Genomic DNA, 12,430 nt, shown 5'->3' with positions numbered 1-12,430 from the left:
TTAAAATAAGTCTCTTTATATATATATATATATATCCTATTGGTTCTGTTTCTCTGGAGAACCCTGACTATTATAGTAAGGAACAAAGAGGTCTGCCTCTTCAGCTCCCAGCTAAGGAAGGAGGCAAACACAGCAGCCCATTGCTGTCTACATGCCTACTCCCAGCTCTGTGTGCTCTCAGAATCAACACAGTGACAAATGCCCACTCTGGGCCAAGCCCTGTGCCGCTGCCTCCAGCTCTGCTGTGTTGTACCCAAGGGCTGACTGGGTACCTCCTCTCAGACGTCCCATAGTCACGTCAAAATGAACAGGCTTGAACAAACTCCCCATCCTGGCCTCCACCCCCACTGCCACCATGGAGTTGCCCAAGTCAAAAACCTGCACGTCACCCAAAACCTGGGTGTCATCCAGCCTTCTCTCCCTCCTTCCCCCTCACGCAGCCCACCTCTAAGTCCTGTCAGCGCACCTCTAGGACACGGTCAACTCCATCGGCATCCTCCCACTGCCTCCACCACCACACCCTCTGCCCAGGGCCCTGTTACATGTGGCCGAGACAGGTGAACAGCCTCTCCACTGGCGTCCTCAGTTCCTCTGCCCCTACTTTCCCCTCAGGCCCTGCTCCGAGCCCCCTGATACTGCATCAGCCTGAGCCTCTTGGAGTATAAGTTGGACAATGTCACTTCTTTATTTCCAACCCAGTGATGACTTCCTACTGCTTTTAGGATGAAATATACACTCTTCCATAGCCCGGGGGCCAGGCCACCGACCGACGCCTCTCCGGCATTGTCTCATCACACCCTCCCCTGTCTGCTTCAGACACTGACCCCTCCCGGTTCCCAGAAGGCAATCCAACCTCCCAGTTGCCTAAGAACCAACTCGCTGAGATGCCCAGCTTCTCGTCACACGGCTCTTGGCACCAGGTCCCCTCCCCAGCGGGGCCTCCCCTGGGCTCCCTTTCTAAAGCTCTTCACACCAGCACCTCCCTTTACCCCTCGCCCCGACCCTGCCTCCACAGCTCTTATCACAGTTCACAGTTACCTCATTAATTGCTGGGTTACCTGTTTCAGTTTGCCTGTCTTCCCCACCCTACCCCCGACACCTGGAACGTAAATTCCACGAGGGCACACACTTTGACTTATTCACCAGTGTGCCCCCAAAATCTAACATGGCAAATAGTTTTGAATGAAGAATAAGTAAAATAACAAATAACTATCTCTACATTTGGGATTATTGTGCCGTTATTAAAGAGTAGTTCATTGAAGCCCAGAGAGGTTAAGTAACATGCCCAAGGTCACACAGCTCTAACTGGCAGATCCATAACCCAAATCCAAACCTGTCTTATCCCAGAAGATGTGCTTTCTATCACTCCCCATGGGCTTCTATATTAATCAATGTCTATAGTGCACTTTTCAGCTCTAAAAGATCTTTTAGAAACACACCGTTTATTAAAGACAAACATTTTTGGAGCATCTGTGATGTGCTAGGTATCCCACTGAGCGTACTGGGGACATCACGTCAGACAGGGCTGTCTTCCAGGGCACCAGCAGAGCCCATGAGGTGGGCATTAGGGGTGTGTGATCCAGCAACACACCTGGCCACACTGTGGCCAGCTCAGGGCCAGAAACAGAAACTCTGTCTTTTACTTCTCAGTTGAATGCCTTTTAGCTGTCCTACTTGTTATTCCTGATTATGCTGGTAATGCACGCTCGTTGCAAGCAAATTCAGAAAATGCAAAAAAGAAAAAAATGAACGGTGCTTATAATGTAAGCACCCACTGTTCACACTACATGATTTTGCTTTAAAATCTGTTTTCTCCCCACTATTGAAACACTGTGGCTATCTTTCCCTTATAAAGGCCTATGGATGTCATTTCCAATGTTTTGGGGACTATAAATGATGCTCTAATAAACATCATGGTACAGTCACCTTTGAGCAGTTGTCAGATTATATTCTGAACCTAGGAGTGGCAATGCTGGGAGAAAGCTTGTGCTTTTAAAACGTTTGTTTATACGCCAAACTGCTCTCCACAAAGTTTGAATCAGTTTAAACCTTATCAATCTGATCATTGAAAAGTGACGTCTCATTTCACTATGCATTTCCTCAATTATTCATGACGTGGACCATCTTTTCAAGTGCTGGAGCAGTGCCTGGCACAGAATAACGGGTGCTCTGTGCATAGTCACTGAAGCAAAGTGTCACCATTTGTATTTTTTTATTGGGGACCCCTTATTCATATCCTCTGCCCATTCTTCTGCTAAAATATTTGGCCTTTCCTTATTCTTTTGCAAGAACACTTTATATCTCATGAATATTAACCATGTGTTTGTTACCTATGTTGAATTTTTTTTCAGTTTGTCATTTATCTTTAAACTTTGTTAAGGTGGGATTTTCCTTCTATACTGAAAACTTGAGCTTTTAAGCTTAAAATGTTTCAGAAAACATTTTGTTCTATGGCAGGGTTTTCGACCTTGGCACCACTGACATTTGGGACAGGACACTCCTTTGTGTGGGGGACGGTCCTGTGCACTGTGGGATGGGTGGCAGCATCCCTGGGCTCCACCCACTAGTGCACCTCCCCAAGCTGAGAAAAACCAAAAATGTCTAACTATTGCCAAATGTCCCCTGGGAACAAAAATCATGAGTGCTGGTTTCTGACCTCAGTGCCATGCTTACAGAGTCTATGTCTACCTCATCATTTTAAAAAGTGACCTACAGTATTTTCATCTTGTCCTCTGTGGTTTTATCTTTCACATTTAAATCTTCAATCCATGTGGAATATACTTTGCCATAAGAAGTGAGCTCGGAAGCCAGATATTATGACTGCATTGAACTTACCCCTGGGAAAAGACAGTCGCACCACGTGAGTGGCTCCTGACATGTGGGACATATAATAATCCCAAGGTCCAACGTCATATGACACCTCATGCAGGGAAAAGCCGCACCTGTCACCCAAGAGTTGGCACAGAGTTGGCCAAGCTGAGGTGAAGTCCTTTTCAGTCTTATCTGCCCACAGCTTTGGGGATTCTCTGCTAGGTCTGAACACGACGTGTGCAGTCAATGTTGGGTGAGCGGGACAATTGTTCCAGGAATGTATGTGCTAATGTGTTGGCTATTTTACTCTTCACATAATCATCATAACCTCCCCAAACCAAGAGCATACCACTTGATTCTGGAACCATCTGGAAAATCCTGAGGGATTTTCCATTTTGGTAGGAAAAAACACCAGAATGGGTCGTTAACTTTGTCTTTCACTGCCTTTGGTTTGAACTTTTGTATGCCTTCTAGTCAATTTTTTAAAATATTGATTATCCTTTTCTTTTAAATTCGTTAGATTTCTATAGAATTTAATGAATATAGTGGGCTCCCTCTGGTGGTCACAAGAAAATCTCCAAATCCCAATGGTCAATACATAGTTAAACCTCAAGACCTTTATTTAGAGAACATGGTACATTTTATAATTAATAGACTCAGAGTGGCTAGACTATGCCTTAAGAAAAGACTTCTAATTATTTTCTTCCATTCATCAGTGGGTCTACAAAGTGGTTCGTAAGGCCACTGTCCAAAACCACACTTGCCATCTTCCCTTCCAAATCCCTCTTTGAGGATTTCCTATTTCTGTTCAGGGCGTCACCTTCCCCCGAGACTTGCAGCTTCGGGCATCTCTGTCCCCTCCCGTGCCCGTCCATCCTGTTTGTGAGTTTTGTCCACCACACGGCCCAGTGCCTCTCGCAGCTGTTCCTTGCCATCAATTCTCACGGCCCTCATTCAAGTTCTCATGACCTCTCCTCCAGAGAAGTCATTCAGCAGATATTATCAACACTCCTCCACGTGCCCTGCACATTCTAGGCTCAGGGGACGTGGCAGGGAACAAGACAAGACCGTCCCAGCCCTGAGCCCCTCTCGATGGGCTTCTGTGCTGGAACAAAATCTGTGATCCAGTCCATCCTCCATTCTGTTTCTAGAATCCTCCTCTCAAAGCCAAACTCTAAGCAAACTCCTTCAACTGTGTCCCATGGAATAAAGTCCATATCCCTACGTCACCAAGACTCACTTCATCTCCCACTGCCACCTTCCAACAAAACAGAGTTCTGTGCCACTCCTGGGCTCCCCTTCACCTCTGCTCAGGATGTGGGCTCATGGAATGACCTCCCAGCCCAGCTGGCTTAGAAGCCAACCACTCTTCAAAACCTGCTCAGCCAACATCTTCCCCTGCCCAGGTCCTCCTCACCTGAGGTGATCTCCCTCCTGTCCATTTATGTAGGACTTTTTTCTTCAGACTCTTCCTATTCTCAATATATTATGGTTCTTGTATTTGTGCCATTGTCCACCAACAGCTGGCTCTGCAATTCCTCTAACAACCTTCCTCTAACAAACTTAGTCAACATCTCCCACAGGACAAGCACAAAATAGGGCGGGAAGGGATGACTGAATGAATGAACAAACGCCGATGCATAGTGGACTGGGGAACCGAGACCATTCTCCAGAGAACTTAGCCAAAAGAAAAAAAGAAAAGAATTCAGATACACAAATTGTCTCCTTCAACTTTGTACAGTTTGCCATAACTGGGATATAAACAAATGGGATACCCACCATTAGGCTACTTATTTTACCATAAACTCTAGGATGTAACACGTAAAAAATGACAATAAATGTATCATTTAAAAAATTCTACAAATAAGAAATAATTCAAAGGAGGATAACAATTTCTTGCTTCAAAGTACCTAAGCCAACAAATACAGTTAACAGGCTGAAGAGTAACTTCTCCCACTTCTGTTCCACTCTGTAGCGTTTTCCATAAACCATCAATGAAATGTAGCAGGGTCTGAACCACTTCCACCTTGTACTTCATGCTCTCCCATGCAGAGTTTCACTGCTCTGTTCAAACTTCCAAACATTCTCACAGAGCAGCAAATTTCTAACTCTGATCAACTGTTTACTAATTTCTGGAAAGTCACCCTACACTGGCAGCACAGGGCACATCATTGGAAAACCACATGCAGTGTCTCTGGTCTATTATGCAAGGAAACAAAAAGGCACAAAAAGGAAATGAAAAGTATTACCACGTTTCTGAAAAGTTCCTAATAATTTCCAGGGCAAGTCGAGCCCCATTAGAAACCAGGGCGAACTGTGTGAAGGGCGGCAGCCCCAGGCTCCGCACAAGGCCTTGTGGACAAGAGTTCACTGGCTACACGTTTCTTTTCCTCTCCAGTTCTCTTACTCCTGTGCTCTGTCACCAGCATTTTCTCATCCACATCCTGGAAGAATGTGCCAATAAAGTCTGCCAAGTCTTTGTTCTCTCCCTCCAGAATATTCCCAGCCAACCGCCAACTCTGAATCTCCCTCCCTACCTCTCCGGTAGCCCTGACTGAAAGCAGTGAAAATCAAGGTCACAGCCTGCACATGGCTGGACTGGCCTGGGGGCAATGGATCCAAGTTAATGGTAACTACAACTGAGTCACTCTCAGGAAGCAGGCCAGGCCCTATTCTAAATTCTATATGTGTATTAGCTCACTCAATCCTTGCAACAATCCTATGAGGTAGGTATTATTAGAAACCCAATTTCACAGATGAAAAACTGAGGCATCAGGAAGATAAGTTACCCGTTGGAGGTCATGGAGACGGTAAGCGACAGAGAATTAGAACCAGGCAGTCTGGGTCGAGTCCATGCGCTTTATCACTGGGCAACACTGCCTGCTGGACTTGCGTGCTTAAAGTGGAGACAGACCTCCGGTCAAATCCAGACGCAGTCTAAAGTCCCCAGCCGAGGACCACCAGACATGGCTGGCCAGGTGGAGCAGGACTGAAGTGGTCATCTATTATTTGTGTCTGCCCAGCTACATCCATTTTCTCTTCTTCTGGGAAGAGCACCCTAATTTTCCTGGGGGTAACCACCCTTCCCCATTCTCAGCCCACAGGGTTCTGGCAGCGTCAAACCTCCCCGCTAGTTTCAAGAAGGGCCACGTGACCCAGCCCTGGTGGGTCCCTGCATCCCATCCTCCAGGCACCGAGACCAGCTCAGGGATAGGCATCTGCCGCAAGCCAGCAAGTCAGGGTCAATTCTGGGACGTTTTTTAACTGTGGTAAAATACATATAAAAATGACCATTTTAACCATTTCAAAGTGCACAGTTTCACAGCATTTAATATTCACAATGTTATACGACCATCACCACTAGCAATTTCCAGAACTCTTCCATCTTTTCAAACAGACACTCTGTAGCCATTCAACAAATAACTCCCTGTATTAGTCTGCTTGGACGGCCATGACAAAGTGCCACAGTCTGGGCAGCTTCAGCGACATAAATCTACTTCCTCTCACTTCTGGAGGCTGGAAGTCCGAGGGTGTCAGCAGGGTTGGCTCCTTCTGAGGCCTCCTGGCCTTGGCTTGTAGATGGCCGTCTTCTCCCCATGTCCTCCCATGGTCTTTCCTCTGTTGTGTCTGTGTCCTGATCTCCTCTTCTTATAAGGACCTCAGTCAGCCTGGATGAGGGCCCCACCCCCTCATTTTAACCTTATTTACCTCTTTAACAACCCTATCTCAAACAGAGCCACAGTCTGAGGAACCGGGGGTTAGGACTTCAACATGTGAATTTTCAGGAGGACACAATTCAGCCCAGAACACTCCCCATGCCCCACGCTGGGACTGTTGAGAAAGGAGAGCACCGTCTGCCGGGCTGTGGACAAGGGAGGACCTGCTCCTGGAGCTGTTAGTAGCCGCTTTCCCAGCCCAAGAAGAGACTGTCTAAAAATGACTCAGAGAGGAGCCGAGAGATGGATGGAGAAGAGCCCCTGAATCTGCTCTCCCTCCGACCTTTCCATTTCCAGGCACATGAGCTAACAAGTTTCCTTTTTGCTTTATTAATGTGGGATGGTCAGAACATTAGTTAGTGTTCTGATGTTTGCAAGTGAAAGAGTTAGTGAACGCAAGGACCTTTTACACCAGAACGGCCCACATCCCCAGGAAGTGCAGGATGAGACCATGGTGTGACCGCTCAAGCAGCAGAGTCGAGATGCAAATCCAGGTCTCTCAGGCTCACATGGGCCGGGCGCCAGCACTGACCCAAACCTTAGGAGGCTGCCTGTCACGATGCTCGTAGCACAGTGGGGTCAGGTGGTGCTCGTGTCTCCCACAGAGGAGGCTTGGGGGCCACCCCCTGCCACAGCCCTTCTGCATCATTCTAGAATTGCTGCGCTGATGGCAGCCTCCCCCAACGGACGGAGGGATCCTGTCCTTTCAGCCCAGCACCCCCAGACCCTATGGCAGTGCCTGGCTCATGACAGGCTTCAGGACAAAGCACGAGGACAGCGGAGAACTGAGTGAGACTTCAGGGCCCCTGCCCTCCAGACACTTCCTTGCAGGATGGTCTGTAAGAACACGGGATGGGAAACAACCCAGCGTCCTTGGGGGAACTGGCCAGGTACCTCACAGGACAGCACGACAGGATTCCATCCCTTAACCAAAACGGGGCAGCACTGCTCTCAGTACGCAGACTGCTTCAGACCATCTCAAAGAGAAATCACAAACCAAAGAAAGAAACACAGGGACAACAACGACACCATTTGTGTAAAAACAGGAGGGGAGCTCCTCGCTGAAATATACATAAACTACCCAGAAACAGGGCTGTTCCATACCTTAGCCACCAGTCACATGTGGCGATTTAAATTAAAATCAAATAAAAGTTTAAAATTCTGTTCCTCAGTTGCATTCGCCATGTTTCAAGGGCTAAAAGCCACATGCGGCTAGCAGTGGCTACAGTATTAGTGCACATACAGAGCGTTTCCGTTATCACAGAAAGTTCTGCTGGGGAGCGTGCCCTAAAAGGACATCAGCAGACGGGCAAAGGGCCTCTCCAAGGGGAGCAGGAGAGCTGGGGACGACAGGGGGGCGGAGTTACTTTTCACTGTAACCTTTGGTAGCAGTTGAATTTTTTTCACACTATATATTATTTCCTATTTAAAATAAACATTTTACAACTTTAAACACATTTTTAAACGTTTAAATAGATAACATAAGAAAAGAGGGTGTTAGAACAACCCGAGGGATGTGGGTGAGTCACATGGGTCTAAGGCCTGGAGCTCTGGGAGGAAGGAGGGGCAGAAGGCTCTTCTGGGGCAGGAACAGGCGGGAGAGCCACCTCGGGGGCCCCCACTGGGCTCACACGTGGCAGTGCAGGAAGCACCCACGTCCCCACGTTTTCATCCTTTAAGGTCCTCGGGGTGACTAATATTCCCATTTGTTTTAGTTTCCTAAGACGGCCGCAACAAATTGCCACAAACTAGGTGGCATAAAGTGACAGACACTTATTCTCTCACAGTTCTAGAGGAGAGAAGCCCACAACCAAGGTGTCACCGCAGCTGGTTCCTCCTGGAGGCCCTGAGGGAGAAGCCCCGCGTTCCTCTCCAGCCTCTGGCAGCCGCCAGCAATCCCTGGTGATCCTGGGCTTGTGGATGCACCACTCTGATCTCTGCCTCCCCCAGGCCTTCTCCTCTGGTGTCAGGCATCTCAAACCCCTCCCTCCCGTCTCTCATAAGGACTCTTGTCATTGGATTTACGGCATACCCTAAATCTTGAATGATCTCATCTTAAGATCCTTAGCTTAACTGTGTCTGCAAAGACCCTATTTCCAAATAAGGCCACATTTACAAGTCCTGGGGGTTCGGACTGAGACAAATCTTTTCGGAACACAATTCAAATATTATAGATGAGTGGTGCAAGGCTCAAGGGGCGCTCACTTGCCCAAGGTCACAAGGCTAGTTCAGGACACAGCCCTGTGAGCCCTCCCACCACTGACTGGGGTGAGAGGGAGGCCCACCCTCCTCTCAGCCTCACAGCCCCTGAGGGCCCGCTTCACAGCGAGCAACACGCAAGAGCCGCCCCCTTCTCTGGCCTCGCTTATCTGTCTGAGGCGCCCAGGATAGGACAAAAGATTACACTGTCCTCTGGGCCGTGGGAATCTGAGGGTATCTCAAATCAGATGGGGACCCAAGCCCCAGAGGGTGGTCTGCATGTCCAGACTCCAAAAGTCTGCAGGGCAGATCAGAGCCAGGAAGAAAGGGAATGAGTTAAGGCCGCTGGTGTTTGAGATAAAGGCCTCTGTCCTTCTTATGGCAGGGGCAATATGCCAGCCTACAGGGTTGCACATTGATGAAGGGCTCTGGTCCAAAGGGCTCAAGTAAGGACTCCAGCTCAAGGCGGCAGGAGAGAAGAGCAGGCATGGGCATGGGTGTCCTGGGGCCAGCAGAGGCTGCCTGGCTGCACACCCACCAGCATGGCTGCATGGCAGTCACCAGCTTCTTGGACAACAGCACGGTGCTGGTGCTGACTGCTGGGACCCCAGAGAGAAGGGGGGTCACTGGCCTCCTTGCAGCAGGACCTCCACGGTCTTCCCTGAGACCCTCTTAGTTACCTCACTCGGTAGCTCAGGACCCCCTAAGGGAAGGCAGGACACAGAACTGCCTCCAGGTCATGGGCCTTGACCTGTACTTTCTCCATGACCTCAGAAAAGACCACAGAGCCCATCCAGCAGTGTCATCGCTTACTGATAAAGACCCTGACCAACCGCACGTGGCAGACCAGGATTTGGACCTGGTTAGGATTTACTCAGGAGCTCTGTGCCACCTCTCTGCCTCCTCCTCCCTCTCCATCCATCATCCGCATTGGGGACTTTCAAACTTCCAGTCGGCAACTCACAGCAAGAAACCCATCTCACAGTGCCATCTAGGTGATGCCGACAAACATAAACAGCTGAAACAAAAACGTCACTCCAATATTTTTGTTCCAGTCTCTGCTGGTTCAAAATTTCAAAATGGTGGCTGTAACCCACTGAACTGACTTCATATCTCATGAATATGTTGTGACTTCAGTTTAAAAAACACTTAACCACACAACCCACTGGTATTTACATCCATACAACACTCAGACAGAATGAAGACAAAAAACGAGAAATCATTCCCATTTTATACACTTTGTAGATCATCCAAAAATTCATTTGTGGATCTGAATTTTTTTACCCCATTAACTGCAATTTCTAACTTCCTGATCCACTAGTGACGTCACTACTTGTCATGTCCTTTTCCCTCCCATTAAAACCTTGGAGGTCCTATGAAAGGCTAGCTCAAGCTCGACCATAAAAATCTTCTCCTGCTGGGTCCCAGAGACTGGATTTTCACACCACGAGGTCCACCCTTGCAGAATCCCAGGGCATCTCCCAATCTTGAGATGTTAATTCTCAGCGAGCTGGGTTTGCTGACCAGCGGAAGAGGAGTGGAACACGCCAGACCACTTGGCCAACGGAAGGTGTGACAGCAAGGACAAGGGCTCAGCTTCCGTGTTCTGACACCTTGCCCTGAGTGGTGGGAAGTGTGAGCAGCATTCCGCCCTTCACTCATCCACTGGCATTAGGCACCATTCTCCACGAGGACAATTCTAACCCTGAAAATACCGGGGCAGAGACTGCACACCTCAATTCTCAGTCACCGTCTGTGCAAGCCTCCCGTGAGGACAAGTGGAAGACCTGATACAACCAGGATTCAAGCCATGTAGACCAGGAATCAAGAAATCCTGGTTCTGTTCACAGCCATCCTGGTCTACACCACCAAAACCCAAGAGAGACATGATCACTTGAATAATCCAGACCATGCTTCCTGCTCCTCCCTCCAGCCCCACTGAAAGGACTGAAAACAAAAGCCCCACCTCAGCCAGATTCCTCACCTTCGCCCCCGTGCCTGAAACAGAGCCGGAGCCACAACGTTCCTGCCGCGCGGACGGTTAATGCCTGCTTCTTCATCTTTAAAATGTTACAAGTCATCTCTAACAGGTTCCTAATTCCTCCACCAAAACCACCGTCCTCCTCAAACCAAGTAGTTCATCCTCCCTGGAATCCAGGCCGCACGCAGGAAGCAAGGCCGCAGGGTGGTCCACAGGATGCAACAGAGCCTGAAACCGCAGGCCTCCTCGCGGGCCGCAGCCTGGGGACCGCGTCCACTTACCTGGGGGGCAGGTGCACTCGGCCGGCGCTTCCCGAACCGTCCGCAGCTTGACCAGTCCCTCCAGCTTCTGCAGCGGGAAGAAAAGGGGGGAAAAGTGAGGATGCGAGTCAGAGCGGAGGGGTAAACGCGGAAAAATCAGCAAAAACCAATGTATCGGTGGTGCGGCGTTCCGAGAACATTTTCTGGAAGGTGATTCGATTCTACAGGCAGGCTTAGGACGGGAGAAGAAACACAGATCGACATCGCACGGCAGCGCGGGAGCCCCGGGAGGCGGCGGGTTTCCGCCCGGCACGTGTTCGCACGCAGATCCGGGCGCCGGCGCGGCCGCGGCGGGCGGGCCCACGAAGCCGCCGGCGTTCCGGCCTCAGACGCGCGAAGCGACCCGCCGCCCCGGGCCGCGCCGCTCGCCTTCCTCCCTGGCGGTGGGAGCCGGGCCAGAGGCGCGCCCGGGAACGGCGGCCGCCGCGCGGGCCCCCAACCTGGCAGGCCCGAGCGCCCCCGCCGCCTCACGGACGGGCCAGAGCTCGGGCAGGGGAGGGATTCGGGGAGCACCCAGCCTGTCGTCCCAAACCGCGCCGGGCCCCGCGTGCTGACAGGACTAGACCAGGAACCCGCCTTGCTCTAGGGAGCCCACCCCCTAACAGAACCTTCCCAGAAACCAGAAAGCAAATCCCGAAGGTGCGCGGCGAACACCGCGAGACCCCCGCCAGGAGGGCACTTCGGCTCCAGCCCAAACGCGGGCCCTCACAGCGGCGCCGTCGACGAGGCGGGAGCGGCCCTGGCCCGCGCCGCACGCACTTCCGGCCCCGCGCGCGCCCGCCGCTGCCAGGGCCGACGTCCGGCCCGCCGCGCTGAGCGCCGCGCGGGGCCGCGGCAAAGTGGGGCCGCCTTCGGGCGCGCGGACTCCTCGCCCTCGGCGCGCCTCTCCGGCCCCTGCTTGCCCCCAGACGGACGAGGCCTCTGCCCGCCCTCCGCTCGGCTCCCAGCCGTCCCCCGCCGCTCACACCGGCCCTGGCCTGGGGCCGCCCCGTCGGCAGCCCCGGCGGGCACCCGCCTCCAGAGGCCCCCCGGCTGCAGGGCTCCCGCCGGCCGGGCCGGGCTGGGCAGTGCGCCGCGGGCTTGCCTGCCGACGCGCTGAGCAGGCCGAAGAGCTCGTGTTTTCCCCCATTGTCTTGGCAGATGCTCTTAAGGATCTCAAAATTTACTTGGAAAAAGAATCGGCCTCCTAGTTTAAGGCAGTCAACCTGTGTGAGAAGCTCCCATCTGTTTTTATCATTGTTGCCCAGACTGCAAGCCACACTAATTTCCCTTTTTTAACAAAAGCATTTGATGGTACAAAACAATTAGCTGTTAACAATGGGTATCACATCTCTCCCGCTCTCCTAAAGGGAAGGGGCTTTATCAAATACTGATAGGGGACACAATTACTTTTAAGCTACTCT

General features: G+C 50.9%; 1 protein-coding gene across 1 annotated transcript in view; it reads right to left on the bottom strand.

The window, feature by feature from the left end:
* The window catches only part of COL23A1 (collagen type XXIII alpha 1 chain), a 313,810-nt gene that overhangs the window by 284,229 nt on the left and 17,151 nt on the right, over nt 1-12,430 (bottom strand). Inside the window, exon 2 of the mRNA XM_046666242.1 lies at nt 10,989-11,055. The gene's annotated coding sequence lies outside the window, so the exon portion shown is untranslated. The remainder of the gene's footprint in view (nt 1-10,988; nt 11,056-12,430) is intronic.

The sequence above is a fragment of the Equus quagga genome, chromosome 7 (genome assembly GCF_021613505.1).
Source record: "Equus quagga isolate Etosha38 chromosome 7, UCLA_HA_Equagga_1.0, whole genome shotgun sequence".
In the NCBI taxonomy this organism is placed as follows: domain Eukaryota; kingdom Metazoa; phylum Chordata; class Mammalia; order Perissodactyla; family Equidae; genus Equus; species Equus quagga.
Note: the sequence above shows the minus strand (reverse complement) of the source record. Positions and strands in the feature narration are given on the sequence as shown.